A 7,203-nucleotide genomic window follows, 5' to 3' on the forward strand; every position below is an offset into this window, starting at 1 on the left:
AAACACCAAGATCGGTGTCAATAGATCGTTGTATGGTGTAATTTTGAATTTTCAACGAATGTATTATAACGAGTTAAAATTTGTAAGTCTAAATCTGTATGTATTTGTAAGCCACAAAGGCTCATATATGACTATTGGTCCAAGGAGCATATTTTAGTTATGAGCATGATATCAAGAATGAATAAGTCCTGGGATACACTAGGATTTTTCTTCCCCCGTTCATTTTCCCTAGTACTCACACTTGTATGGAATCTAAAATAATAATTTGATTAATTAATAAAATAATTTTGGAACTATGGCCTATTGTCGATCAAGTGTGAATGTATGTGTACATACAAATAAAATCTTTCATAAATTTCTAATTTCATTACTTTGAAAATAGATTACTGATTTCAATATCTTGTTTTCATTTTATACTCCCAAATTATAATGCTTATTATATATGAATATACAACAACATATAAAATAGAGTATTGTGACTCTTTGAAATGGTGAACTACTTTATGTGATTCATACTCATATATTAAAATATTTTAGGAAACTATAAAATAAATTTAATTTCATTCAATTATAGAAAAGAAAATTTATCAAAATAAAATGAGGCATGGGATGATACTAATATGGAAAAAAAAAATCTTATGAAAATCACATGGCTATAAATATTTTGACATAAAATCATTATTTATAAACACACAATTGTGTAAATCCATTCACATAGCTAATTAATAAACCATAGCTATTATGATAGACATAATGTATCAGAAGGAGACTATGTTCTTGGTAACAAGTAGATATAACTTAATCAAATAGTCATAGAGGAACTGGTTCAATCATGGTTTTGGTGATAAGATTCTTTCTCTCAATGCCTAAGACACTAAATCCATCTCTTTCTTTATAGAGAAGTTGGAGACCTTTTGATAAACCATATGCACGATCTTTGTTGAGTAGCGGAACATTATTAGATTTTAAATATTTCCAATTTAATTCTTTGATATTTTCTTCAATTAAATAATTGAGATACTCTAATGCATCTTCCTTTGTAGATCCTAGATGGTCTTTCATATAACATGTTATACATGATACTTCTTCTTTGTGATCTACCTCGGCCTTCAAAATGAATATATTTTTGTAAATTTTCATATATAATTTCCTTTCAATCTAACCAATCAATCATATGCATGAATAAATATGATATTTTAAAAGTTCAATTTTTTAAATTTATAACATACCTTGAAGGTCTTAGTGTCACCTCTTAATCTGAGGGTTATGTCGAAAAGATCATTGAACCTTGATGGATAATCAATTTTTTTAATAACATTCTCAAAAATAGGAGCATCTAATGTGAGTACAGGTTGTAAAGTCACAACACGAGCCTCGGAGCTTACTTTTCCATTCTCTAAATATTCCTCAAAGCCTTGCATAGAACCCATAGCAAGCCACTTTGCTTCTTGAAAGTAAGCATCTATGTAAACTTCCCACTGTATTTGTGGACCATTCCAAATTAGAATAAATAGTTTTGAGTAATTATACTATAAAATAGATATAAACTAAGATTCAAAATAAATATTAAATCAAATTCTTAAAAAAATTCAAAATGCAAAGTTAAGATCTTTTCATGGTATTAATAAAAAATAATATATTAAAATTATTAAGGAGAACCATACTAATCACATAAAAGACATAGAAATATATTAGAGAGAAAAAAAGTATTGCAGGTGTTAACTAACACATCTACATTCATTTTTATTGCCAAAAAAAAATTTATAAATACTATAGTGTATCTTATAGACCACAACAAGATGTACATGTAGATTAGTTGTTTCACCTTACGAACTAGGTTCCCTGAAGAATTAGGAGATCAATAGCTTAATTTTTTTATAAACACAATATTAATTCAAATAATTAAAATAAATGGATATATATCTCCGATGATAAATTAAAAATTAAACATGTTTCTCAACTAAGTACCTAGAGATTGGTTTTTTTTAAAACCTAAAAAACTCAAAGTTATAGTTTAATTGTTTCTTTTTTTTGTGGTTGTTTTGAAATATGTCAAGGAATTATATCTTGCATATTATTTACAAAGTTCTTATTTTTTGCTCCATCCTTTGTAATTTGGGTAGTGATATAAAAAAATCTACTTGGATTTGGAGATAGAGAGTTTTTAAATGCATTTTTATTTTAATATTTCTCATCTTCTTTGATTCAATTGGTTCATGAAAAAATTATAGGCATTCAATTGGGTCATCACATTTCCTAGCCTAGAAAGGAGTCATTCAATTGGGTCATCACATTTTCCAATTATTTATAGGACCTAACATTAAATTGGGGAGTTTGTAGAATTGCACTTATAAGTTGAATCTTGCTCAAAGAATGCCACAATCATGTCATGATTAATGAACCACTTGCACAATTGGATTTTTTTAATGTCACATCCCTCTTAGTGGAGGGACTAGATTGCTTTCTCTTCATAAATTATTAAAATAATACGTAACATTATGTAGACACTCCTTGGTTATAAAAAATGTGTAAGATCATGTCTAGTAGTATTTTTTTCTTTATTCACTTCTCCAGACAAAAAATGGTTCTAGTTCAATACCTTTATGATGACTAAGAGTTCACTAATTTTAATTTTTAATGTTCACCTCATTTCATTTTTTATTATTATATTGACCCTCGTCTCCCTACTCTTAGCACACTAGCACATTTCTAGTAATATGATAGGTGGTGCACTCAATAATTTATTGGTTTTATTTAGTTTGACTTTTTACTAATCTTGATTTTTACAAGCCATGTATAGCTATATTTTTCATTTCATTTTAAGTCTTTTATTGCATACACCTATAGATTTAATATTAGTTAGTGATACTCATACAATATCATTGTTCTGCTACATAAAACTATATTGTTGTGAAGGATTTCAGAATTCATTAATAAAATTTAAAAAATAGAATGGTAGGTAAAAATAAATAAAATGTAAGTCCTATCGTATTCATAGGAGAGGGAGCCTCACATTATATATATGACATCCATTACATTGAATTTTCACATACCTATATAAATTAATAAGTGATAAATTTCTAGATAAATGTATTTCTATTAAGTCCAAGAAATGATAATAAAACTATGTTCTTTATATACAAAGGAAAATTGAAATCAATAGATTAATGGAATTGAGAAAAGTATCTATGTAGGCTATCTTGTAACTCATTTTCTATTTTATTTTTGAAAATAAATTTTAACTTATCTCTCATTTTATGATGGTTCATTCTTTTAAATGGACTAAAAATAGTCTTTAAGTGGCATTAAGACTAAATAAATTAGTGAAATGAATATATAATTCAGATAAATTTCTTTCTTATAGATTTTATACCAATAGAATATCAAATATATGTTTTAAAATTAAATATTTGTAAAATCATATAGCTTTTTGAGCATAGTCAAGTGTGTCTCTTCCTTGAGTTTTTTCAGCCTCTCAAGCCATGTCCCTCAAACCTTCATTAAATACCTTGAATGTCAACTTCATAAATTTTGGAAGTCCTTCCATATATGCTAAATCCCACTTTTCATAAAGCAAAAGATAATTTATTAACATAATATATCTATTTAGATCAATTTACAAATACATCAATATATTAGATTGTTCAAAATTATATATTAATGTAAAGAGATACGTGGATTTGAAAGTACATAAGAAATAAAGAGAACTAAACCTATTTATATCTATCCATTATAAATTATGAAAGAGTATCATTAATATGTCAATTATTTACATGAGCATAATGATCCCTATAGAGATAACTAGATTTTTAGCAGATAGATGGTTTAATATTTTTTATTTATATCTCACCATTATATAAATATAAGAAAATAAATACCTCTTTATGCCTTTTGTGAAGATTTCAAGTTCATCTATAGTTTCATAAGTGTCATAAATATCATCCAAACAAGTGACAAAAGTCGCCATCTTTGCAAACCCAATTCTAAAAGTAGAATATTTAGGCTCAATACACCATGTATTTGCCCAAAAGTAAAATTCCACATGGCAATGATGTGCAAACTCTAGTTTAGTTAGCCCAGACTTTGTCCACCATCTATAATGCACACCCATTGTTGAATCAATAAAATTTTCCATCTATTTGATTATGAATTATGTCATAAATAATTTAATTTTCAAGCTAAGAGAATATCTTACATAACATTAGTTTTTTACCTTGAGAGAATTTGAAGCTCTTGTTGTTGAATTGATTGGATTATATTGAAGTCTATCTTGGCTAGTTCTAAAAATTTTGAGTTGCAAACACTACAATAGCTCCAAATTTACAATGTTAAAATATAATAGATAGACTTAATAAAATTTAAAAATCTAATTTTTCATTCTATAAAAAATAAAAGACTAAATTTTTTTTCTAAAAATTGTCTATGTATTTTGAAATAGGGGAGATGAGCATGGTAGAGGGTATTGAAATTACTTGTCTATAGTCTTGGCATCTCAATATAGGTCAATAAATGTCCTTGCTTCCAACCTAGGCACATTAGTGTGCCAACCATACTCTAGATTAAATTGTATTTATCACATAATATAAATTAGAATTGTAATTGATAAATGAATTAATAGATAACATAAAAATGTTTTATATATATATATATATATATATATATAAAATATTATATCGGTTATGTTGCAACAATTCACAAATAAAGATGAACATTTTTTGCCTAGTCCATCAACCAAGTAGGAGCTAAGAAGCATTTTAAACTTACTTCGAGCTTTAGTCATTGCATTTCCGAAGGAGCAAGCTATGGATGATGCCAAAGCATTTTCTACTTTATATATATATATATATATATATATATATATATATATATATATATATATATATATATATATATATATATATATATATATATATATATATATATATATATATATATATATATATATATATATATATATATATATATATATATAATATTATATCGGTTATGTTGCAACAATTCACAAATAAAGATGAACATTTTTTGCCTAGTCCATCAACCAAGTAGGAGCTAAGAAGCATTTTAAACTTACTTCGAGCTTTAGTCATTGCATTTCCGAAGGAGCAAGCTATGGATGATGCCAAAGCATTTTCTACTTCATATTTAAAAAATGCTCTACCCAATATTAATAATACCAATCTTTCAAAAGAGGTATATATATATATATATATATATATATATATATATATATATATATATATATATATATATATATATATATATATATATATATATATATATATATATATATATATATATACCTCTTTTGAAAGATTGGTATTATTAATATTGGGTAGAGCATTTTTTAAATATGAAGTAGAAAATGCTTTGGCATCATCCATAGCTTGCTCCTTCGGAAATGCAATGACTAAAGCTCGAAGTAAGTTTAAAATGCTTCTTAGCTCCTACTTGGTTGATGGACTAGGCAAAAAATGTCCATCTTTATTTGTGAATTGTTGCAACATAACCGATATAATATCAAGTTAGAAACAACTTCATATAATACTTTTAGTTAATACAATTTATTACATAGCTATATTCTATTATTAATCATACTAGAATTATTATAATTTAAATGTAAATATATTCATATTTCAATCTAAATTAAAAAAGAAATACTTCTAAACTTTATAACTTAATTGCAATAATGATCATATTCTCTTGGAAAATAATTAATTTGAAATAACTAAAAGTGTTTCTACTATCATATTACTCATATATATTATATTTATTATGAATATATTCGTACATATCTATTACTTATTAATCATGTCGGATCTATATATAATGAAGAGGAGCTTTTTATTCAACAGTTAACATTTGTCTTAGTTTATCATATAAAATGTAAGAATTTTCTTTCATAACTTCCTTTAACCCCTGTCTATTGTCTTGATCTGATGTTTCATAGATATAGCCATTATTGAACAAATAGTTCACAACAGGTTCATAATGATCATACTATTTTCCAAACATGTCAAAATGTATTTTGCAATTTAAAAATAATTTCTTTGGATTCAGTGATTGCAGATATCACCTGAAGAGATGCCATATCTATGGAGGTGAAGAATTCTAAAGCCCAAGGCTATGGTTTTGAGATCCACAAGACTCTCTACCACACCCAATGCCATTGGCATCATTCCAATATCTGCTATTCAATTAATTATTAGGTATTAGAAATAGACTAAAGAATACACTGTAAAATGTAGTTGCAACAACTAGATAGAAGAAAGAAAACCTATAAACATAGTCAAGATTTTCTTTTGTTTCATTTTTAAAATGACGATCAATTCCAAGGCGTTCTACATCATCAACCATTTTTAGTCGTCAGTACAAATCGTCTGCAGATGAACAATTCTTATGAAGAGCATTAAACATGCCCTTACCTCATTAATGAGCTTTCCAGAGTGTTCATCGTATGAGGGAGCCTGATCAAAAACCAATAGAGACTTGTGAGACAAATTAAATACATCAACAAGATAATAACGAGACAGTTTAAACATCATATATTAAGACTTGATTCTAACAAACAGTAATTTATGTTAAAAGATTTTGAAAGAGATTATAAAAAACCATTATTTCAAAGGAAACAGATCATAAAGATGATGATCGAAAGATTCAAATATTATACACTAAGACTTGATTTCTAGATATAAGAAAGAAAATTATGCAACTTACGTCAAAAGATATTGAAAAAGATTGTAGGAAATCATCATCCCACAAGTTGGGGTGATGATTGCCAATGGGGCGTGTGATGCCTTTCTCATCGGTTATCAAGGCCATGTTGATTGGAACTTGAGCAACAGTGCGACGTGCTGATTAAAGTCTTCTGAAAGGCCTACGCTGAATAGCAGGCACTCTACCAAGTGGCTGCTTCTGTCCAACCATTGTGGAAGCCAAGGGAGTAATGCAACTCACAGACATTTTGGCAACTTTAACACTAAAATTCTCCCTTCGCTTTGTTATGGTGAACCTTTCAATCCACTCCAATTTATAGAGCTTCCGTCAAATATTGAACGGCTGAAATGAACCAACCCATCATATCTTGAGTGGTGTGATCATGAATGACTTCTACTCTGATATATCATATCACTATCAAACTTGGAAATGTGATGGCACGTTGCTTGACAACGCCAAAGCTTTCCTTTGATTTCGACCAGGGCTTGT

The 7,203-nt window shown here is 27.4% G+C and overlaps 1 pseudogene; it reads right to left on the reverse strand.

Annotated features, from left to right (window-relative positions):
- Window positions 1-810: 810 nt before the first annotated feature.
- LOC149572411 (alpha pinene synthase, chloroplastic-like) lies at window positions 811-6,983 on the reverse strand (annotated as a pseudogene).
- Window positions 6,984-7,203: the final 220 nt, after the last annotated feature.

This window comes from Cupressus sempervirens, chromosome 2 (assembly GCF_028749045.1).
Source record: "Cupressus sempervirens isolate cs-2001-9-10 chromosome 2, ASM2874904v1, whole genome shotgun sequence".
NCBI lineage: Eukaryota > Viridiplantae > Streptophyta > Pinopsida > Cupressales > Cupressaceae > Cupressus > Cupressus sempervirens.